At 47.1% G+C, this 25,084-nt stretch overlaps 1 protein-coding gene across 1 annotated transcript in view; it reads right to left on the reverse strand.

The window, feature by feature from the left end:
• F8 (coagulation factor VIII) overlaps positions 1 to 7,796 on the reverse strand; it is a 289,264-nt gene extending 281,468 nt beyond the window's left edge. Inside the window, exon 1 of the mRNA XM_078664066.1 lies at positions 7,729 to 7,796. The gene's annotated coding sequence lies outside the window, so the exon portion shown is untranslated. The remainder of the gene's footprint in view (positions 1 to 7,728) is intronic.
• Positions 7,797 to 25,084: the final 17,288 nt, after the last annotated feature.

Here is a 25,084-nt window from a genome sequence, read left to right on the forward strand (position 1 = left end):
ATTTTCTATTTGCGAATTCGCTATTTCTGGCCGCTATTTACCACGAAGTCAGACTTCGTGGTAGATAGCGAAAACTCAGAAAAATGCACTTTAGTGCATTTTTCTGAGTGGTATTTTACACACACACATGTCCTTTGGACATGTGTGTGCGCAACATCTGGCTACATTTGCTTTTCAGGGGTGCTACAGGGTGTCCTTTGGACACCCCTGGCACCCTTGAAAGATGTAGGAATCGCAATATTTTTTGCAATTCCTACATGAATCCCGTTTTGCAAGTCCTTAATAGCGATTCCTTAATAATCGCTATTAAGGACTCGCAAAACGGGACAATGATGAATCTAGCAGTTAGTTAGTACACAGCCATTGGGCCCTACTGACTGGATGGATGTTGTGTGAACAATTGTTTTGAATATCATACACTATATACAGGTGGCATGAGCATCATCAGGTTAAGTCATTTTCTGACCCACTAGGGTTGGATTTTAGGTGGTACATTCAAACTCCTATCCAATCACAGACTCCAGGGAGGCTGATTTTCACACTATCAACCTTGGGAAAAGGCCCCCTAGGGATGAATCATTTGTGACATGGAGCCCAACTCGCAAACTCATGAATGATGTGTATTATTATACGTGGTCCTCTGCTTAAATGATTAACAAGTTTGTTGAATTCATAGTTTGTTTGTTAAGAATGATATGAATCGCTTATTTATTTGAATTGAGCATCCAGTAACACTCTCATAGGAAGTATTTACTCTTTCAATAATGTGCCTGTGTTACAATGCGATGGGAGAAGTATTTCCCTAACTAGGGATATATTTTTAGCAATAGGGAATCCAGTTTGCAAATCCATGAATATTGCACATTGTTGTACGTGGTCCTGCGCTATAATGACAAAAAAGTTGGCCAAATCTATATAGTGAGAGCTGATGTGAATTGTTTGGTGCACAGACATAATATCGACTCCAAAATATCGTTTGGACAGAATATCGAGTTTTAAATATCGTTTGGAGAAAATATCGACAGGACAGAATATCGACAGCCAAAATATCGTTTTTAAGGTAAGTGAAGTAATATCGACTGTAAATAATATCGAAAGTGAAAATATCCAAGTATATAATCTAGATAGTAAAAAATATCGTTTTTTAAATATGTAATTATTTATAGTGTTTTTATGTTATAATATGTGTGAAAAGTGTCATTTTATGTTATAATTATTTTTAATTAATGATTTTTTTTAATTATTGTGTAATTTTATTCTGTAGCGGGTTGTGGGTTTATAGGGGAATAGGGTGGGAATTAATGTAATTATAATTAATGAAATATGTAAATTTATTAATTGGTAGTAATAATTAATTAATTGGTAATTTAATAATATATGTTAATTATTTCAAATTTTATTGGTAATTAATTTAATTTAATTTAATTTATTAATTGCTAATTATGTAAATTAAAATAATGTATTTCCTGTAGCGGGTTGTGGGTTTATAGGGGAATAGGGTGGGAAGTAATTTAATTATAATTAATTAAATATGTAAATTTATTAATTGGTAGTAATAATTAATTAATTGGTAATTTAATAATATATGTTAATTATTTCAAATTTAATTGGTAATTAATTTAATTTAATTTATTAATTGCTAATTATGTAAATTAAAATAATGTATTTCCTGTAGCGGGTTGTGGTTTTATAGGGGAATAGGGTGGGAATTAATTTAATTATTATTTATTAAATATGTAAATGTATTAATTGGTAGAAATATTTAATTAATTGGTAATTAAATAATATTTGTTAATTATTTAAAATGTAATTGGTAATTAATTTAATTTAATTGATTCATTGCTAATTATGTTAAATTAAAGGGGTATTTTTAGGGTTCATGGTCAGTTTTTAGTTTTTGGGTAAAGGAGTATTTTTAGGGTTCAGGGTCAGTTTTTAGTTTTTGGGTAAAGGGGTATTTTTAGGGTTCAGGGTCAGTTTTTAGTTTTTGGGTAAAGGGGTATTTTTAGGGTTCAGGGTCAGTTTTTAGTTTTTGGGTAAAGGGATATTTTTAGGGTTCAGGGTCAGTTTTTAGTTTTTGGGTAATGGGGTATTTTTAGGGTTCAGGGTCAGTTTTTAGTTTTTGGGTAAAGGGGTATTTTTAGGGTTCAGGGTCAGTTTTTAGTTTTTGGGTAAAGGGGTATTTTTAGGGTTCAGGGTCAGTTTTGGGTTTTTGGGTAAAGGGGTATTTTTAGGGTTCAGGGTCAGTTTTTGGTTTTTGGGTAAAGGGGTATTTTTAGGGTTCAGGGTCAGTTTTTAGTTTTTGGGTAAAGGGGTATTTTTAGGGTTCAGGGTCAGTTTTTAGTTTTTGGGTAAAGGGGTATTTTTAGGGTTCAGGGTCAGTTTTGGGTTTTTGGGTAAAGGGTTTTTTTAGGGTTCAGGGTCAGTTTTGGGTTTTTAGGGTACAGGGGTACAGTGTAAAAATAAAGTAAAATTAAATTTACATTAATTTAATTTAATGAAATGAAATTAAATTAAATTATATTTAAATAATTTTAAATAATTTAAATTAAAAAAATTATTATATACTTACCAATACTTACGTTGTAATGGTAGTGCGTTGTAAAAGTTGCGTTGTAACGTCATATATCCACTGTTGCACTCTTTGCAGTGGGAATAGTAATTTTTACTCTTTTGTATTTGTACGTTAATAATATTGGCTATTATTTAATTAAATTTTGTTACTATATATATATATGTTTTAAGAAATATGATTAAAAAAATTTTTTTTTTTACTTTCATTAATTATTTAATTATTAAAAGTTCTTTTAAGTATTGTTAATTATATTTTAGTAATTAATTTTTTATATTAATGTAATTAAACATTGTTTTTATTAAAGTCGATATTTTTTACAACTATATTTTTGTAAACAATATTTTGTACTCGATATTTTTGTACTTACCTGTTTGTACATACAAACTCGATATTTTGGTTGTAGATATATTTTCCTCGATATTTTGGGTAGTCGATATTTTGGCAGTCGATATTCTTTCACTGATCCGAATTGTTTATTTACAATGTTCACCAACACAGGCTGGGATACTTCATTAATGACGCATATGTGCTCGACTTTTATTTTAAAAATACAAAGCGACTGCATGTGTATAGTTTTCTGATTTATTAAGATTGGCAACCTATATATATATATATATATATATATATATATATATGTGTGTTTGTCCTGACCTTGGTCGACGCAACACTTCCCCGGCAGCTCCGCCAGACGCGCATCGCCACAGCAGCCTCAGCAGCAGAGTTCGAGCCTCGCGCCCGACTCTACCACAGGTTCTGCCTCATTTTTGGGACATCGCGCTGACAAACTCTGTGTTTAAATTGTGCATTTCTGTGTTTGTGTTTTAAATCCCACAGGTCTCTGCTCTTCATTTACTTTGCACTTCGCGCCTCCCGCCCTCAAGCTCCGTCGCACTCCCCACATAGCCCCGCCCCCCCTACAAGGCTCCCGCCCGCCTCCTCCTCGATCCCACCCGCCTCCCCTTCATTACGGCGACCGCTGCGCAGTCGCACAGCGGACACGCTTTGGCGCTCCTAAGGCAAGCCCGTGTGCGCCCGTCTGTGCCTGGACCACGCCCAGCGCCAGGAACCCTGGCTCCCCGGGCATCCACCGCTATACCTTCGCCAGCCTCCTCGCACTCAGACCCAGCCTCCTCGAGCACTGCGTACGAGCCTCGCCCGACAACACCCAAGGAGCCTTCTTGTGCGCCCACTGCCGAAGCACCCTCCCCATAGAAACCACGCCCATAGCCAGCAACGCACAACCTGCCACCAAAACCTCCAACACCATCAGCTGTATCCTTCTCAACGTACCGTCCCTTCACCAACACGCCATAAAGATATGGGACTTACTTGACACTCTCACCCCTGACCTGGACAAATGCGAGCTCCGGACCAGACATCGCCACAGCTATACCAGACGGCTACAAGCTCAAGAGGATAGACCGCCCAAACCGCCTGGGAGGAGGCCTCGCCATCGCACACAAAGCCTCCCTCCAAATCTCCACCACCATTCCTAGCAGCTCTCTTCCCAACATCGAACACCTCCACTTCCAGATCCACACCTACCCCAGAACTACGGTACGGGGCACGCTCATCTACAGACCACCAGGAACTCAGGCTCAACACACTACCACCATCACAGAACACGCCGCTTCCCACACCATCACCTCGACAAACTACATTCTGCTCGGAGACCTAAATTTCCACCTCGAGAACCGCCATGACCCCGACTCCAACGCTCTACTTGAAAATCTCGCCAACCTTGGACTCAAGCAACTGGTAAACACTCCCACCCACATTGCAGGACACACCCTGGACTCCATCTTCACGGGATGATCAAACATCCGTGTTACCAACACAACCCGGCACTCCTGGACAGGCCACCACTGCATCCATTTAACTTTCACATTCAGCACCGCACCCAAACAAGCCCCGTGCCCGCCTCGACGGAACTGGAGTAAGGTCACCGAAGACCTCCTCAACGCCACCCTCCTCCACGACCCCTCTCAGCCACCGCAAACACCAACGCTGCTGCCAAAGAACTCCATCGGTGGATCGGCAGCTGCGCTGACACACTATCCCCTCTCTGACAAACAAGCACCAAACGCCCTCCTAAGGCTGCCTGGTTCACCACCAAACTCCTAGAGGCCAGATGCACCTGCAGGCGCCTCGAGAAAACGTGGAGGAACCAGAAGACCACTGAAGCCCACACCGACCACAAAGTTGCCATAAAGAACTACCCCAGCTGATAAGGGACACCAAAAGAATCTTCATCAGGGAAAAAATCAACGCCAACGCAGCCAACACAAGGGAACTCTTCAACATCATCAAGCATCTCACCAAACCCCCATGCGAACCCTCTGACATTACACCCTCCCAAGATCTCTCCAACAAGCTCAGCACCTTCTTCCACCAGAAGATTATGACCCTTTACAACAACTGCAACGAACCAATGACTGCCTTCACCCCTACGGCCACTAATACCGCCAAACCCACCATCACCACCTGGAACCCCGCATCCATCGAACTTGTCGCCACCAACATGAAGAACTCCACGGACCCCTCCCCCCTCACATCATCCACAGAGTCTCTACGGCCATCGCTCCCGAGCTAACCTGCACCATCAACTCCTACCTGGCCTCCGGCACCTGCCCCGTGAACTGGAAATGGGCACAAGTGAAGCCCCTCCTCAAAAAACCTTCAGCCGACCCTGCCGACCTCAAGAACTACCGACCCATCTCCCTACTCTCCTTCACTGCAAAGGTCACAGAAAGGCTCATGAACGCCCAGCTGACAACCTTCATCAAAGATAACTGCATCCTGGACCCCTCCCAATCCGTATTCTGCAGCAACCACAGTACCGAGACAGCCCTGATCGCCGCCACCGACGACATCCGGATGTTGCTCGACCAGGGCCACACCACAGCCCTCATCCTCCTGGACCTCTCCACAGTCTTCGACACCATCTCTCACCGCACACTAACCACCAGGCTCCACGACGCAGGAATTCAGGGAGACCCCTCAACTGGATCTGATTCTTCCTCTCCGAGAGAACACAGAGGGTCATGCTCCCCCCCTTCCTCTCTGAACACACCAACATCATCTGCGGAGTCCCACAGGATCTTCTCTGAGCCCTACTTTATTCAACATTTACATGGCCCCCATCACCACTATCGCCAGTCAGCACGGCCTCCGCATCGTGTCCTACGCTGACGACACCGAGCTCATCCTCTCCCTCACCAGCAACCCAGAGGATAGTAGACTCAGTTTCCATGAAGGAATGAAAAACGTGGCCGCATGGATGAAAGACAGCTACCTCAAACTCAACTCCGACAAAACTGAGGTGCTCATCTTCGGACCACGCCTCTCTGCATAGAACGACTCCTGGTGGCCTTCCGCCCTCGGACCCCCACCAACCTCTATTGATCACGCTCAGAACCTTGGCATAATCCTCGACTCCTCCCTCTCCATGAACCGCCAAATCAACGCCATCTTCTCCGCCAGTTTCAACTGCCTCCGGATCCTACGCAAGACTTTCAAGTGGATCCCCCAAGACTGCAGAAAGACCGCCACCCACGCACTCATCACCAGCAGGCTCGACTACAGCAACGCCCTCTACGCCGGAATCAACAAATCCCTACTGCGCAAACTCCAAACCATCCAAAACGCAGCCGCCAGACTCATCCTAGGGATTCCATGCCACGAACACATGACCCTACACCTGCGAGAACTCCACTGTCTCCCTGTCAAAAAAAGGGTCACCTACAAACTACTCACCCACGCCTACAAATCCCTCAACAACATCGGACCCAAGTACCTCAACGGCCGAATGAGCTTACAAGCACCCAAGAGAAACCTCCGCTTAGCAGTCCTTGCTCTAGCAGAGGTCCCACGTATCCACCAAAGCAGAGCTGGGGGGAAAGCTTTCTCCTACACCGCAGCCACAGCATGGAACACTCTCCCAGTAGAAATAAGACACTCACCAACCCTGCACACCCTCAGACGGGCTCTCAAGACCTGGCTTTTCGAATGACCGGAGCAGCCTACTTTTTCCCTCCCTCAGCGCCTTGAGGCCCTCACGGGTGAGTAGCGCGCTTTACCAACCCCTGATTGATTGATATAACCACTCTAAGATGCTGCTGAAAAAGATGGCATACTGCTCTCTATTGTTTGCCCTTTGTCTGTGTTATGCTGTAATGGGGCACTATTGGTGTGTTTCACTGAGGCAAGGCTCACTGACCCATGAAATAGGCTGAGGGCAGAAACATGTCGGGCTTTGAAAGTCGACTTTGAATAAACACGTTGGTGTGTCAGGGAAGCAAGTGAACGAGGTGATTTTCTGCCGGTGTAGTGATAAAAAGGTGTGCGTTTCTATTTTTGGGCACTCCCATCCTGACTATGTTCAGCCATTGCTAGGGGCAGCGAGGGATTGAGAAATGTGGTGGTGAAAGCTTCTGATAGATGCAAACAATTATTAAAGAATGATATTATTTTAAAATGTAATAATAAGCATAATTTAAAATTATACAATTACCCTTTATTGAATAATTAATAATTATTTAAATTAATTCGAGCACATAACTGTAAAAAAATGTTATTACCCATTAAATACAAATATAAGTAACTGGATTTTTTTAATCATTGTTTAAAAAATTATATATAAATTAAAATAATATATTAAAAATTAATTCTCTGATATATATTTAATTTGATGAGTTAATGAGCTGTAATGTTTTATTTCAATCGTTTTAGGTTAATAGTAAATGTTTAAAATGAATTTACATCATACATTAAAATATTTGAATTTGTTTTTTTAAAAGAGTAATGGACTTTTCCCTATACTTTCAGCTAGGAAGATTTGTGCCTTGGTGGTGGCGCTCTCTGCCTATCTGTGAAAAGATACTGGTTCTCATTTTACACTCCTAGTTCCTATTGTGGGAGGCTCCACCTCCTGACATGAGAGGGTGTCGACATATACGTCTAAAAGAAGCTGTAAATGTACGATTGTAAAAGAGAATAGCAAAAGTGTAGATTTACATGTCGATGCAGGAGTAGATTGACACATGAGTAAATATAATTGTGCAAATTAACCATTGTGAATCAGGCCCATTATTTTATTATATTATTAATATTAAATTGGTGTTTTTGAATGAGACAAGATGGACAGTGCTTACCTTCATCGAAGACCGAGACGAGAAGCACCAGCTCCTGGACGCTAGCCTGGGTCTGCTCAGCAGTCAGAGTTCCTGGGGGAGAGAGACAGGGTGAAAGATGAATGGTTGGATGAAAGTAATAGGTGCAGATGTTTACACAGAAATGGGAAAAGCCATTCAGTAGTACAGATACAGACTGCTCCCATGCCCCCTGCACTGAGACGCTTTTACACAGTTCTATGCGCTGCCCTCTGTCCATGTCCCAGAGATGGTGGTCCAGGGTCCACTAGACAGTACGCTTTTGGCACTCCTGCAGACCTGAGCCGGGCTTGGGTTTGTGGTTAGCTTCCGCACACAAACAGGCTTTCATGTGTGCTGGGGCCAAAGGTTTCACATGTAGTCGGGTTACTCAGGACAGGGCTGCAGTGCAGTTCATCATGCAGGGGACATTCCTGTCCCAACAGGGCTACGTTCCAAATCTCCACCCTGGCCAAGTTGCCCGATTGACAATGGTGGCGGCTCCTACGATGCTGCATATGTTTTAGGTCTGGCACCAAATCTAAACCTTTAGATTTCAGAGAAATGTATGGTGGAATATGGTGTGGCATGGAGTGACGTGGTGTGGCGTGACGTGTTGTGGTATGACATGGTGTCGAGTGATGTTGTACAGTATGACGTGGTGTAGTATGACTTGGTGTGGAGTGACGTGGTGTTGGATGATGTGATGTGGTATGGTATGACGTGGTGTGGTATGACGTGGTGTGGTACGGTATAACATGGGTTGGTATGACATTGTTTGGTATGACGTGGTGTGGTATAACGTGGTGTTGGATGATGTGATGTGGTATGGTATGACGTGGTGTGGTATGACGTGGTGTGGTACGGTATAACATGGGTTGGTATGACATTGTTTGGTATGACGTGGTGTGGTATAACGTGGTGTTGGATGATGTGATGTGGTATGGTATGACGTGGTGCGGTATGATGTGGTGTGGTATGATGTGGTGTGGTATGACGTGGTGTGGTATGATGTGGTGTGGTATGATGTGGTGTGGTATGATGTGGTGTGGTATGACGTGGTGTGGTATGACGTGGTGTGGTATGATGTGGTGTGGTATGATGTGGTGTGGTATGACGTGGTGTGGTATGACGTGGTGCGGTATGAAGTGGTGTGGTATGATGTGGTGTGGTATGATGTGGTGTGGTATGATGTGGTGTGGTATGACGTGGTGTGGTATGATGTGGTGTGGTATGACGTGGTGTGGTATGACGTGGAGTGGTATGACGTGGTGTGGTATGATGTGGTGTGGTATGACGTGGAGTGGTATGACGTGGTGTGGTATGATGTGGTGTGGTATGATGTGGTGTGGTATGACGTGGTGTGGTATGATGTGGTGCGGTATGATGTGGTGTGAGATGATGTGATGTGGTGGGGCATAGTGTGATGCTCTGTTGCATGGTGTGGTATGACGTGGTGTGAAGGGATGTGGTGTGGTATAACGTGGTGTGGTATGACGTGGTGTGGAGTGATGTGGTGTGGTATGATGTGGTGTGGTATGACTTGGTGTGGTATGACGTGGTGTGGAGTGATGTGGTGTGGAGTGATGTGGTATGATATAATGTGGCGTGGTATGACGTGGTGTTGGATGATGTGATGTGGCATGGTATGACGTGCTGTGGTATGACGTGGTGTGGTATGACGTGGAGTGGTATGACGTGGTGTGGTATGGTATGACGTGCTGTGGTATGACGTGGAGTGGTATGACATGGTGTGGTATGACGTGGTGTGAGATGATGTGATGTGGTGGGGCATAGTGTGATGCTCTGTTGCATGGTGTGGTATAACGTGGTGTGGTATGACATGGTGTGATATGACGTGGTGTGGAGTGATGTGGTATGATATGACGTGGCGTGGTATGACGTGGTGTTGGATGATGTGATGTGGTATGGTATGACATGGTGTGGTATGACGTGGTGTGAGATGATGTGATGCTCTGTTGCATGGTGTGGTATGACGTGGTGTGGAGTGATGTGGTATGGTATAACGTGGTGTGGTATGACGTGGTGTGGTAAGACGTGTTGTGGTATGACGTGGTGTGGAGTGATGTGGTATGGTATAACGTGGTGTGGTATGACGTGGTGTGGTAAGACGTGTTGTGGTATGACGTGGTGTGGAGTGATGTGGTATGGTATAACGTGGTGTGGTATGACGTGGTGTGGTAAGACGTGTTGTGGTATGACGTGGTGTGGAGTGATGTGGTATGGTATAACGTGGTGTGGTATGACATGGTGTGGTATGCTATGACGTGGTGTGGTATGATGTGGCGTGGTATAACGTGGAGTGGTATGATGTGGTGTGGTATGGTATGACATGGTGTGAGATGATGTGATATGATGTGGTGGGGCATAGTGTGATGCTCTGTTGCACAGTGTGGTATGACTTGGTGTGGAGTGATGTGGTATGGTATAATGTGGTGTGGTATGACGTGCTGTGGAGTGATGTGGTGTCGTATAGCATGGTCTGGTATGACGTGGTCTGGTATGATGTGGTGTGGAGTGATGTGGTTTGACGTGATGTGGTATAACGTGGTGTGGTATGACTTGGTGTGGTGTGGTGTGGTATGACGTGGTGTTGGATGATGTGATCTGGAGGGGAATAGTGTGATGCTCTGTTGCATGGTGTGGTGTGGTGAGATATGGTATGACATGATGTGATGCTGTGTTGCATGGTGTGGTGTGGTGAGATATGGTATGACATGATGTGATGCTGTGTTGCATGGTGTGATGTGATGCAGTGCAGTGTGGTGTGATGCAGTGTGTTATGGTGTGGTATGTAGTGATGTAGTGTGATGCGGTGAGGTGTGTTGTGGCATGTGTGATGCGTGGAGTATGGCGTGATGTGGAGTATGGCGTGATGTGTAGTATGGTGTGATGCAGAGTGACACAGTGTGATGTGGCATGGTGAGACATGGTGTGATATGGTGGGATGCAGTGAGGTGTGGAGTGGCTTGGAGTGGTGTAGTATGCAGTGTGGCGTGGCCTGATGTGCTCTGGCATCGTATGATGCAGTGTGATGTGGCATGGTGTGATGCGGTGAAGTATGATGTGATGCAGTTTGTCATGGTGCGGTGTGGCTTGTGCTGTGGCACGGCACGGTGTGAAATAATGTTGTGCTCTTTGTGAAGCACACATGCACTTACCGGCTTCTTTGTCTCGTATAGAAAGAATCAAGGCGCTAGGATTTAAGCTCCCTGAAGAATCAAGGTGCTAGGGTTAAAGCTCCCTGAAGAATCAAGGTGCTAGGATTAAAGCTCCCTGAAGAATCAAGGTGCTAGGATTAAAGCTCCCTGAAGAATCAAGGTGCAAGGATTAAAGCTCCCTGAAGAATCAAGGCGCTAGGATTAAAGCTCCCTGAAGAATCATGGCGCTAGTGTTGAAGCCCCCTTCTCCCCGGGCCTACCTGGCTTGCAGACCAGCAGCGCCCCGATCAGGCCCGCGTTGAAGTCCCGGCTGGGGTCGGTGTGTGAAAAGTAGCTGTAGGTGAGGCAGGCCACATCTGCCTCCAGGGGCCCGTAGTTCTCCGGAATTTCCCAGACATAGGTGTGGGTGTCACCAGGGGCCACCGCGTCATCGTCCTTCTCTGATTGGCTGCTCTCGTCGTTATACCCTGCACCTGAAAGCGAACACAGGCCTGTTGTGTAATCTGTTCCATTTTGTTTAGAGGTTTCTCCTTTTTATAAACTTCCTTCTATGCTGGAAGACACTGCTTCACTGTACTAAAAAACATTTCAATTGCCTCAAACGTGTCACACAAGAAGTGCAAAAAGAACAATTGATGTACAGAATGCAGAACAATGTCATACACTCACCCCAGTACAGAGATCTGGGCCTAAATCCATCGTGTTTTTGCTCCCCACGCCATTCCAGTTTTAATCCAGCCATATGCAAATCAGTCTGACCCTGTGCCCCATGGGAACAGTCCAGCCTGAACTGCCAGGCCAGGTCCTCCCTGGAAACAAGCATCCTAGACCGGTTTCAGAGTATGTCACCCGTCTTCAGCCCGGCTAGCTTGACTCCAGTGGCATACCCGTCCCACTCGGGGTGACAAATGCAACAAGCATTTGCAATGCAATAGGTCTCGCATTTACGCAAGTTTGAGCTATTGACATTATAAATGACAATGCCTTTTATTTTTGTTTTCATTTTTAAAACATAAATAAAAGGCGTTGTCATTTACAATGCCAATAGCTCAACCTCACATAAATGCAAGACCTATTGCATTGAAAATGCTTAAATGGAAGAAATACATTCTCCCGATTTTTTTTTTTTAATCTCCCATTTTCCCCTTTTTCCCTTCTTAAACATTGCCATGTATGGGTTACTGAGTCAACGGGGCTAGAGCACCTGAAAACCGTTCCTCGTAAAAGGAAGGCCTAGGGCTTGAAAAGTGCTACCTCAGTGACGTTGAGTCATGTGGCCACGTGCAAGCCAATACACGTTTCAGGTTTGTTTACTCTTCAATTCCCTCGATCCTGGGTCAATACATCAAATATTAGTCAATTAAAAGAAACAAATGAGCTAGATACGGATGCTACTCAAACACGAATTTACCAAAGCCAGAGTATTCCTTAACTCATACAAAACGGAATTTCACTGACACCACAACGCACAAACGTGAAATTGTTAAACGCCCTGGCAAATGCCACGCAAGACGTTATTGCTATCAGTTGATATAGTTCACACAAGCTTTTTTAAGGCTTCTTTGCTGATCTCTGGACGGCCTGTCTCCTTCGGCTGCAGGGTTTTTTACTACAGGCCCCATAAAGCCATAAATAGTAATACAGGTCTTGTAAAGCGAAGAGAAAACTAAAGTGCTGCGTCCCCCCAGACTGCGGCCTTATTACCGCAGCATACAGCATAGCGCCTCCCCCGCAGCGTTCCCCATTCACGCAGGCCCTCGCTTTGGGCCTAATGGCCCCAAACCATATTGCGAGCCGAAGTGAACAGTGGTATTTGTGTGTTTTTAGGCGCGTCGGTCAGTCTGGCGATAGCGCTTTCATCTCGGTACTGTAAGCCCGAATTAAAGCCGGCTGCCTAAAGAGGGCAGAGAGGGTTCGCTCTGTGCTGCAGGCGGGTCATAACCTGCTGACACCAGACCGGGCGAGTTCATGTATTTTAAGAGCATCACTTGTTCCACGAGGTCACTGTAGAGAGTTGTGGAAATGTAGAGCAAGGAAAGAACTAATCCTTTTTTAAAGGGAAAGACACAATGTGACACATCGTGCTTTTAGACTTCAGGTCTCAGAAAAGAAAGCTCATCAAATACTAGCAGTGAAGGCGAACCCTCAAACAGCTAAATGCAAAGAAGAGAAATATCCCACATCGTAAACAATGTGCAGTGATTGCTCATTGGGGGTATGTTGTCAAAGGTGTTCACACTAAAGCAACAAGAATTATCAAAAAAGTGGGTATACAAAGGTATATTAAGGAAGGTCTACTTTTAAGCTCTATTACTTACAAAATCTGAGGATCACCGCACAAATATAAATAAATAAAGTGAGCGTGGTGTCCCTAGCAGGCTCCGGGCTCATTAAAGTAGTATAAAAAAACACATCAAAGAAAGAACAAATGGCAGACCAAGGTCCAGCACATCCAGCCCGTATGTACTATAAATTCAAATGGTGGTGCACTCACTTCCCACACCCGGCGTCCATGGGTGTCAATGGTAATCAAATTCACGGAAAGAATGAAAGGTGCACTCGTTGCGGAGTCAGTACACAAATCTCAAGAATTGTTCCAAAGTTGCTTCTTTTTGTTCAACAAATCTTTTAAACTGGCACACAGCCAACGTGTTTCATTCCATTTTCTTGCCAGAGGGAACTTCGTCAGAGCTCCTATATATTCTGCTGGTCAGATACCAGTAAAGGTGTGTATATTTCAGAAATCGGACCCACTGGGACAGAAGGTTAGCCTCAATTACAGTATTATTGGCGAAGTTTCTCACAACTCCGAATATTAATCGGACCTAATGGGGCGAAGAATTAGCCTCAATTATGGTACGATAGGCAAAGTTTCGGACAACTTTAAATAATAGACGTTAAAACTTCCAATGCAGTGAGGTCGAACTATAAATGGGGTCCATAAAATATATTTTCCATTCATGATCTGTGAGTATGTAGGGTAACGCTGTATAGGCTCCCAGATGCTGGTTTTATACCCCAATGGATGTCCCCGGTAACCTGCTTTACTGAGAGGGAATTGTTCTCCCTGGGAAAGTAATTTAAAAAAAAAATTTGAGCGCATAGCGCTGCAGCATCGCGCTTCGCGGACAATGACAAAAAGAAAGTGCCTACCAAGTAATATAAGGAGACCGTCTTATGCCGCCAGTACACGATCGAATCCAGCTGAGCCGTTCGAGAAGGAGACATTGCGGTAACCAAAAAGCCTCCTTTTCAATGGGAAGCCAGCGTTTAGCATAAACGCTGATGCGACCCCTTGAAAATGATGGGCGGGCTTAAACTGAACTTCCAGAAAATATCAAGAACAAGAAGGCTCGCAGAGCGTGCAGCGCATGCGCGCTGATATGCTAGGCGAGACCTAAAAAAGAACAATTGATGGGCGACAAGTAGTGTTGCACACAGAACATTGTGGTGCGAGGAGCTCACAGGTACAGGTGATGCAGAGCGGTGGAAATGTGTCCCATCTGGAAAGGCAGGGGGCGTGTTGCTCTGGTGGTAGTTGGGGCCTTGGTAACTCATCCAGGGCCGGCTTTACGGCAGTGCGACTGGTGCGGCCGCACTGGTCACTGACCTGGAATGGGGGGTGCTGTGTTTAGGAATAACATAAGATTTAAAGGCAGCTGATGCAGAGTTTGATCAGATTTCAGACAGCAATAAAAACGTCAAGATAACTTTTGTGATTACTGTTCCTGCTGGAGGGAGAGAGATCCAAGTTTGTCTAGTGGTTTTCTGGATCACCATAAATTAGCGCAGAGGGTTACTATGACTGCTCCAAAGAACAGATCTGTATTTAAAGTGGATAGCTGAGTGGATTCGTAGAGCCAGCCTTTACCAGCGCTTTGAAACAAATGAAATGTACACAAGAGAGGGGCTATGGAGAGAAGAGGGTCCCTTTTGCCGGGTGGTAGTGAGGGAATATGAGGAGGAGGTCGTGAGGGAAGGGGTGCTAAAAAAGATTGTCGCACCGGGTGACACCAGCACTAAAGCCAGCCCTGAACTCATCCTTTGTGGCTAAAACCAAGGGAGTAGCAAGAAAATTGAAACAACTCCCACTTTGAACTAAAGTACTGATGCCACCAAGCAAGTGAGCCCAACCCCCATAGAACAGCTTCCTTATCTCTTGCTTTCATCCATCCATCCACCGCTATTCATCCATCACTCTGTCAATTCTGCCATCCCTTCGTCCACTCTGCCATCCGTCCATTCTACCATCTGTCCACTCTCCCATTCATCCATCAATTTACCCACTCCGTTGTCCAGCCAATCATTCCCTTTGTCATCCACTCATTCATTCACTCTGCCATCCATCCATTCAACTCTTCTATCCATCCATCCAACCATCCTTCATTTATCCACTATGCCATCCATTCATCAACTCATCCATCCAGCCACTCTGCCATCCATCCATCCATCCACTTTTCCATGTATCCATCCATCCTGCCATCCATCCAGCATCCATCCACTCTGCCATCCATTCACTGATCTTTTCATTCACTGGTCATCCATCCCTTTACGCTGTCATCCTTTCTCCTGTCCATCCAACTATTTCTCTATCCCTTTACCATGCAATCCTTTCACTTGTTCATCCACCCATTATTCACTCATCCTTTCATCCCCTCATTCATGTAACCACGCACCCATTCATACTTCCTTCGCTTCACCCTTCATTCTGATATTCCTTCTTTCTCTCCCTCTTCTATTGCCCCGACTGTTTTTCCTCCTCCTGCTTCTATTCACTTGCCTCTGCATTCTAGCGTTAATTAGCACATTTATTTAACAGATGAACTTGCTCTCCTACTTTGATGCCTGTCACGTTTTTGCAAATTAAGTGAAAGATGCAGCCCTATAAGGAGCATTGCGCGAGCAACCAGTCCCTCTGCCACCCCAAACGCGCAGAGGGCAGATGAGCGAGGGAGCCAGCATCCGCAGCTTGGGCGCCACTGTAGTATCTCATGGCTCAACATGCCCTATCAAGCTCTCCCTTCAGCTTCTCCTCCCATGTATCCACGGCTCTGATCCTTCCTGGGCAAGTCAAGTCTAGGGTGACCAACTGGCATGGTGGAAAATTCAGGACGGCGAGTGTAAAAATTCAGGACCAAGGGTCAAAATTCAGGACAAATCTTCGGGACAAAAGGTAAGTTTTCCAGACACACCAGAGGAAGCTATGCAATAGTATAAAAGTAAGTAAATAGACAACCACTTAAGTACAAGTCAAAATAAGTTTATATTAGGTTGAGACAATTGTGCACTGCAGTTTTTTGGTATGCGCACTTCTTTGAGCAACTGTGCAGGTCTTTTTGGGGTATTTCATAAGATAATAATCTATTTATATGGTCACTGCACTGGGTTGTTTATTTACAATTCATGGTCCCGAGCAGGCATGTTTGGTGAGAGAAATGGTCAGAAAGATCTGCTCGGATAGACTTTGTCACGAGCATCTCATATCAGAGCACCATTGTGAGATGTAACGCGGCACGCATAGGTGAACTAAAGGGAGGATTGCTGTGATGAACCCGCTATAGGGAACGTATGATGGGTGCTTCAGCAAGTGGAACTTAAAGTATGGAATCTGACTTTGCTTATGGGGGCTTCGCAGAGAGTTGCACGAGCTGACGGAAGACACAAAGGTGCTTTTCCCGGCAGCTTTCTTAAAGAAGGCACTGTTGATACACTATTATATAGTTTATTTTTGATGCCTTGCCTATTGCTACTAACACAATATACATCTCAAGCATCACAGCTCATAGCTCTATCAGGCTCTCCCTTAAACCTTACACCTAAACAAAGCATGCAAACATTTACAATTATGAGTGTAACATTCAAGTAGCAGTGGGGTGTCACTCAAACTGTAATTTGCATGATGTATAGATCCCACACATAAGCACAAAGGAAATACAGAATAGTAATACATAGGCAAGGGAGTAACCAGAAAATGTAAATACCCCACACTTTGAACTAAAGCTCTTATGGCACCAAGAAAGCAAAGTAAGTCATCACAACCTTCCCCAGAATAGCTCTCTTGTCCAAGGATCTAACCATTCATCCTTCCATCCAACCCCTGACATCCACCATTTCAAATGAACTTTCTGTCATCTATTAATTCTTTCATTCACCATTCATTCTGTCCCCCATCTGTGTTCCTATCCACATCCAAACCTTTTCAACCATTTGCAAACCTATCCATTGTCTATCCTGCCATCCATCATTTCACTCATCCATCCCTCCATCCACCCTTTACCACCCATCCAGCCATCATCCATCCATCCTGTAGGAGAGTAGGGTCTGCTATCCTATGGTCACCCGGAATTTTTGCTTTTTGCTTCACTGGTTTTCGACTACTGAGGCTGTGGGCCTGCTAATCAGACCCCCAGCCTGCTGTTCTCTCTCTAAATTATTAATACATGTGCTATAGGTACATACCATAATTGGAAATGGACTCCTTGTCAGCCCCTGTACCATGCACTATAGGTGCTCAGGGCATAGGTGCCACCAAGGCCTACCAGGGGCTGCAGCATATCTTTTGCCACCCCTGGCTGGTTCTTAAATTGACACAACTGGCTGATCACTCAGCTGGGGCAAGATGGTGTAATCACCTCTTGCTTAGATATAGTATACTGTCCCGGAGGGGTTGGGACTTGTGGGGAATCAGCCACTAGACTGTCTTGGGATGCTTTTGTAAATAGAAACACAGGTGCCTTCAGGAGAGGTTTCAAAGAAGGTTTAATTGGGATATATGTCTTTTTCATTGGAAAAGGCAGTCCACGGATAAACAAGAAGACACCAGGGTCTTAAATCATAACCGGCTTAGTTTCAGCTCAATCTTCCGGGGTCTTGACAGGCGAGGAGATGCTGTCCCAGGGACGTCTTTCGAGACTTCCTCCACCGGTGCCAAAAGAAAAGGAAAGTGGGGTTCAGATACTCGTATCGCTTTCGTACGTCTTACAGGGCCGGGGGTGAAGACACAAGTCCCATGCAAGGTGCTCGTTACACTCAGTCTGGGGTGAGGGCAGTGCTCGTGCAGAGGGAGGGGGAAGCAAGGGCGGTGCTCCTCACTCGCGGGGCTGTTTCCTCCACCCAACCCAACCCGCTACCCGGCCATGTACCTCTTGGAGCCACGCTCCTCCCGCGGGACCGTGGCTGGGCGATGCGTTTTGTTGTTGGCCTCCTGGCTTGCCGCTCACTCCGCGCTCGAAGTCTCTCCTCTCGTCCTCTCCTACACTCGTCTTCACCAGGGAAACGCCTTCCTCCGAGCTTCGGACACTTCCTGCTTTTGGCTTGACGTTCTCGTCGGAGGGCGGAGCCTCGTCCTCAAGATACCATTCCTTAAAGGGGCCGCTTCCTGGGACATCGTCGGTCCAGTCGGCCTCGGGCTCAGCCGTCCAGGTGCATTGTGGTAGCTGTGGGGACAATGGGCACGGTGAGAGAGGGGTGGCGGACCACCAGTCCTTAGGTCCAACCATGTCCGGTCCGCCCGCCCCGTCACATGCCTCCCCCCCTGGATTCTCCCGTTCGGGGAGAGGGAACACTCTAGAGAGGAAATCCGCGTTCCCATTGTCTCTCCCCTTTTTGTGCAGTACTGTGAAGGCATACAGTTGTAAAGACAGCAACCATCGCAACACCCGGGGGTTGCTGCTGCTGTTCTGATGCATCCACTTCAAGGGGGCATGGTCTGTATGAAGGATGAATGGTTTACCCCCCAAATAATATCGTAGTTTCTCGATCGCCCACTTAATGGCCAGGGCCTCCCGCTCTATAGTGGAATAGTTACACTCCCTGGGGAACAGCTTCCGGCTCACATACAACACCGGGTGTTCGACTCCTTCATGGACCTGGGACAATACGGCTCCTATCCCCACGTTAGAGGCATCAGTGGCCAACACGTAGGGCAGGGAGTGATCAGGAGATACTAGAACCGGGGCCGTGGTCATGGTGTCTTTCAGGGTTTGGAAGGCCGTCATGACGGCGGGGGAGGGTTGTCTGTATTCCCGGGTCTTCGTGTCCTTTCGGAGGAGATCCGTCAGGGGCGCAGCTGTCTCGGCAAAACAAGGTATGAACCGGCGGTAGTATCCTACTAATCCTAGGAAGGCTCGTAGGTCCCTTTTGTTGGACGGAAACGGTACCTCCGTAATGGCTCGTACTTTTTCGCTCTGTGGAGTTATCGTCCCTTCACCCAGTACATAACCCAAGTAATTTACGCGATGAAACGCGGCTTTCGATTTCTTGGCGTTGACATGGAGACCCGCTTCCCGTAGAGCTGTCAGGATGGTTTCTAGATGGAGTAGGTGTTCCCTCCAGTCCTTGCTGTAAATGACGATGTCGTCCAGGTATGCCGAGCTGAACGTTTTGTATGGACGCAATACCTGGTTCATTAGACGCTGAAAGGTAGCTGGCGCTCCATGTAGCCCGAAGGGAAGAACCGTGAACTCGTAGGCTCCTTCGTCGGTCACAAAGGCGGTTTTCTTCATGTCCTCCTCCCGAAGAGGCACCTGCCAGTACCCCTTCATGAGGTCTATGGTGGTGATGTAGCGAGCGTCGCCTATCTTCTCGATCAAGTCGTCCACCCGTGGGATGGGGTAGGTATCGAAGTGGGAGACGGCGTTCAAGGCTCGGAAGTCCATGCAGAACCGTTTGGAACCGTCGGGCTTGGGTATCATCACGATCGGGGAGGACCAATGGCTTTGGGAGGGTCTGATCACTCCTAACCGCATCATGTCTTCTACTTCCCGTCTTATGGCTTCTTTCCTTGCTGCGGGGATCCGATACGGTCTTTGCTTCACGACTTTTCCGGGAAGGGTTTCGATGCGGTGTTCCGCCAATTTGGTTCTCCCGGGTAGGTCAGAGAACACGTCCTGGAAGGGTTGCAGGGTGGCCGACAACTCGGTCTGTTCTTGGGGAGACAACCCGGGGTTTACCACCAGTTGGTCTAGCGTGGAACCGTAGGGGTCGATTGCCTGCCCTACGAAATGTCCCGATTGGGGTACGGGGCCCAACCATTCCTTTAGTAGATTGATGTGATATGTTTGTGTTTTATTGGGGGACATTCTGAGTCGGTAGGTGGTTTGCCCAATGGTGTCGACTACCTGGAACGGTCCTTGCCACTCGTTCCGGGTTTTGTTACCGGCAGCTGGCAGCAACACGAGGGCCCATTTTCCGACCTCAATGCGTCGCAGCTTCTTTCCTTTGTCATAGTTCCTCTTGTACCTCTCGTGTTGGTGTTCTAGGTTGGTGTAAGCCAGTTCCTGTAGTTTCCCCAGTTTGGTCCTCAGTTGCGTGGTGTATTCTAACATGCTTTTTGTTTCTTGGGGGGCCTCGTTTTCCCACATATCCCTCGTGATGTCAAGAAGGGATCGTGGCTGTCTGCCGTACAATAGTTCGAATGAGGAACACCCTAGGCTGCTTTGTTTTTGGGACCGAATGACGTACAGGGCGATGGGTAGAAGACGGTCACACGTCGGTCCTTCAGCGGTCAGCATTTTCTTCAGTGTCATCTTGAGGGTCTGATTGTACCTTTCAACAAGGCCGTCGGTCTGCGGGTGATAGACTGAGGTCTTCAAGTGTTTAATATCCAGGGAAGTGCATACTTCTTTCATCAGTTTTGACGTGAAGGGGGTCCCCTGATCCGTCAACACTTCCTTGGGGAAACCAACTCGCGAGAACAGCTCTATGAACCTTTCAGCGATGGCGGTGGTTGTGGCTGTTCGTAAGGGAAAAGCTTCCACGAATCTGGTCGCGTAATCCACCAACACGAGGGCATATAGGTGGCCTCTGCCCGTCTTTGGCAACGGTCCGATAATGTCCATACCAATACGTTCGAACGGTACCCCTATGAGGGGCATCCTCTGCAGGGGGGCGGCCACGGGACGGTGAGTGTTTCGCCTCTGGCAGACCTCACATTCGGCACAGTATTCCTGAACGTCCCGATATATCCCAGGCCAGAAGAAGTGTCGTACAATGCTGTCGGTGGTTTTTTCTTTTCCTGCATGTCCGGCCGTTAGATGGGCATGGGCGAAAAATAAAACCTGTTCCCTAAAGGATTTAGGAACCAAGAGTTGCAGCTCTCCGTCCCTTTTGGTCTGTCGATACAACAGGTCGTTCTTGATCAAGAACCGAGGATAGGAGAGAGTCTGGGCTCCTATAGGGGCGTGGGCATTTTCCCAGGCGTGAAAGAGCGTTCGGTCTTCTCCTTGTGCAAAGCGAAAGCTTCTATCGATAACCCATGGTTCAGGTGACAGGTAGGTGGCCTTGCTCTCATGTTGTCGGGGTTGGTCAAGGGTTTGTTTGAATAGGGAGAGGAACTCAGGGTTGTCAGTACCCAGGATCATATCTTCGGGCAGGGAATCCACCACCCCTACCCGGACCTGACAAGGATCCCTATCCGGTAACTTGATTGTAAGGAAGGCAACCGGATACGGTTTGACATCCCCGTGGACGCACCGGATGTATACAATTTTATGGGGTTGTACCTGGTCTAGCAAAACAAAACGGGTTTGAATGACCGACTGCCTGCACCCGGAATCTAATAGTGCTCGTACCTGACAACCATTCATCCTCATACTCACGTAGAAGGTACTGCCCATTTCTGCGGAGTACATCACTGTTCGGGGGAGGTATCCGACCTCCATAGTTTCCTCGAGGTTCTTTTTCTTGTTGCACATTCGCGCTATGTGACCCCACTCGCCACACTCGAAGCACTGCGGGCCTCTCTGTAGGGTAGGCATCGTTCCTGTGGGACGGAGCGCTCTGGGAACCTCTGTCAGGCCTTTGGGTCTTTTGTCTACCTTCGGATAGGTCATGGGTTTTAGGGCTTTCTCCTGTTCCCAAGAGAGGTTTTTGGGCTGTGCCCTAGCATACTGGGACGCCATCTCAATTGCCTGGGCCACCGTAATACCAACATGTTGGCGTAGCCAGCGTTGTGTGGCGTAGGGCAACGCCTCCATGAATTGTTCCAAGTAAACTTTATTTAAAATGTCGTCCTTACTGCAGAGGTCCGGACGTAGCCATTTATCTGCGGCCATCTTCAATCGAAAAAAAAGAGTTTTGGGGTTCTCCCCGGGGACTCCACGCTCCTTCCGAAAGCGCACCCGATAGGCTTCCTGATCCATACCTAAGTGGTCTAGGATGACCATCTTAATGGTCGCGTAGGGCGTCGTGCCCATTGGGTTTGCGGCCTGATACGCCGATTGGGCTTCCGCCGTGAGGAGGGGTGCCAGGAAGAACGGCCATTTTTCTTCCGGCCAACTCATGGCTCTCGCTGCCCTCTCAAAATTCAAGAGGAAGGCGTCTGGGTCGTCACCAGGCACGTATTTTTGGAGGGCCATTCCGTGGGGGTGGGGGCTATGCTGTCGTACGTCCCCTTGAAGAACCTGTGTGGGAGGGGGTATGTTTCTCAGGCTGTCCAGCTGGGCCGTTATAGTGTTAGTGAACATCTCGCGGTCGGCCTGGGCGGTTGCGATCTGGCTTTCCACAGCCCTCTCCAACTTCTCTTGTCCTTTGATTATATGGTCGATAAGGGCCTCCATCTTTGTGTCACAGACGGATGGTGGTGGAGATCCCACTACTGACACCAGTTGTCCCGGAGGGGTTGGGACTTGTGGGGAATCAGCCACTAGACTGTCTTGGGATGCTTTTGTAAATAGAAACACAGGTGCCTTCAGGAGAGGTTTCAAAGAAGGTTTAATTGGGATATATGTCTTTTTCATTGGAAAAGGCAGTCCACGGATAAACAAGAAGACACCAGGGTCTTAAATCATAACCGGCTTCGTTTCAGCTCAAACTTCCGGGGTCTTGACAGGCGAGGAGATGCTGTCCCAGGGACGTCTTTCGAGACTTCCTCCACCGGTGCCAAAAGAAAAGGAAGTGGGGGTCAGATACTCGTATCGCTTTCGTACGTCTTACAGGGCCGGGGGTGAAGACACAAGTCCCATGCAAGGTGCTCGTTACACTCAGTCTGGGGTGAGGGCAGTGCTCGTGCAGAGGGAGGGGGAAGCAAGGGCGGTGCTCCTCACTCGCGGGGCTGTTTCCTCCGCCCAACCCAACCCGCTACCCGGCCACGTACCTCTTGGAGCCACGCTCCTCCCGCGGGACCGTGGCTGGGCGATGCGTTTTGTTGTTGGCCTCCTGGCTTGCCGCTCACTCCGCGCTCGAAGTCTCTCCTCTCGTCCTCTCCTACACTCGTCTTCACCAGGGAAACGCCTTCCTCCGAGCTCCGGACACTTCCTGCTTTTGGCTTGACGTTCTCGTCGGAGGGCGGAGCCTCGTCCTCAAGATACCATTCCTTAAAGGGGCCGCTTCCTGGGACATCGTCGGTCCAGTCGGCCTCGGGCTCAGCCGTCCAGGTGCATTGTGGTAGCTGTGGGGACAATGGGCACGGTGAGAGAGGGGTGGCGGACCACCAGTCCTTAGGTCCAACCATGTCCGGTCCGCCCGCCCCGTCACATATACCTATATCTAAACCTATATCTGGACACATATAAACCTGTGAGTCACTCCTATGGAAGGCCTTATCAATCAATCAATCAATCAGGAGTTTGTTAAAGCGCGACTACTCACCCGTAAGGGTCTCAAGGCGCTAGGGGTGGGGGGGGGGTTGTGGGGGCAGAGTGCGTGGTTTAATGTGAGATGGAGCTCTAGCATGAGCTGAGCCTGTCTGCAGCCGTCGGGAACAAATCCCTAAGCTGTTTCAGGATAATGCCATACCATATACTATTAAGTGCATTATAATCCTCGCGGTTATATAGCAACTTTGGTTTGGCTTTATCAAAACATGTCGTGTAAGGTGTCATACGAATTGGAATACTATCCCCTCGCCAGTTCTGGCGACGGGGATAGCATTCCACCCCTCTAGAGGGAGAAGACATGTTACTTTACTGAAATGCGGTTAATTTCTAAAAGAACCTCAGATCCACAAAATGGATGCTTCTGCCACAGACACAAGTCTGACCCCCTGAAGCTGACCGAAACTCAGCCAAGGGGGCCTGGACAAAGGGTTTCCTGTCGCAGGGAGGTGTCACACCAACCCAGACAGGAGATAGTGGATTGTAGCAGGGAGGTTTGAAAGAAACCAGACAGTGCTGGGGGCGCACAAGGCTGCCCCTTGCATAATCCGGCCAAACCGGTTCTGGGGCACTCCAGCCCCCGTCCCAGCGCGGCCAGGATCAAAGGAAGGGGGTGTATCCACCCACTTCCTGGGTCCCACCCATAGGAGGGGACCTAGCAGGTAATCCAGCCCCCTAGATTCGAATAAGAGTGGGAGCAGTGCCAATGCACTTCAGATTATCCTGATGAAACTTAAGAAACGAAACTCTGGACCATTCGACATCCTACTCGACGTAGAAGACTGAAGAATCTCCCTTGTGTTCAAGGAGTGACCACCCTGTGCAAATAGGCACCATCCAGCCCATCGACGTCTGCTTTGTTGCAGTTCCCGAAAGAATTTGAATTTCTTAACAAAAAATCACCAAGAACGCCAGTGTTGTATTTCTTGCCTAAAATTCATTAAAATGAAACGGTACCTCCAGGCAGACCCATAGTATCTGGCTGTGACTCCGCACTTGAGCCGGTTTCCAAATATATTGATTTCTTCCTAAAACCATTCATCGTACATGTGAAATCATATCTCAGAGACACCATGGATTTCATCATCAAAACGGAGGGGCTTACATTTGACGCACAAACTCAATTGATGGTGACATTGGATGTCGCCTCACTATATACCCAAATCCCCCAAGACGAGGCACTTGAGGTGATAGAGTTATATCTAGAACAGCGAGATAGACCCCACAGGGTACCCACTTCATTTATTGTATCATTGGCTGAAATTACTCTACGGAGCAATTATTTCAAGTTCGAAAATGATTTTTTCATCCAAATCAAAGGGACAGCCATGGGCTGTCCTTATGCGCCGGAGCTGGCTGTGCTGTACATGGCACAATATGAGGACAAATTCATATTCAATGGCAACCCTTTCTCATGTCACATTAATCAATGGCTGAGATATATCGACGACGTCTGGCTCCTGTGGCAGGGGAGCCAGACGGAACTCGACCAATTCCATGCATGGCTAAATTCACGGCATCCTGACATTAAATTCACGCTGAAATCCAGTCAACAAAAAATGACCTTCCTTGACGTCACAGTAA

This window comes from Lissotriton helveticus, chromosome 10 (assembly GCF_964261635.1).
Source record: "Lissotriton helveticus chromosome 10, aLisHel1.1, whole genome shotgun sequence".
NCBI classification, from domain to species: Eukaryota; Metazoa; Chordata; class Amphibia; order Caudata; family Salamandridae; genus Lissotriton; species Lissotriton helveticus.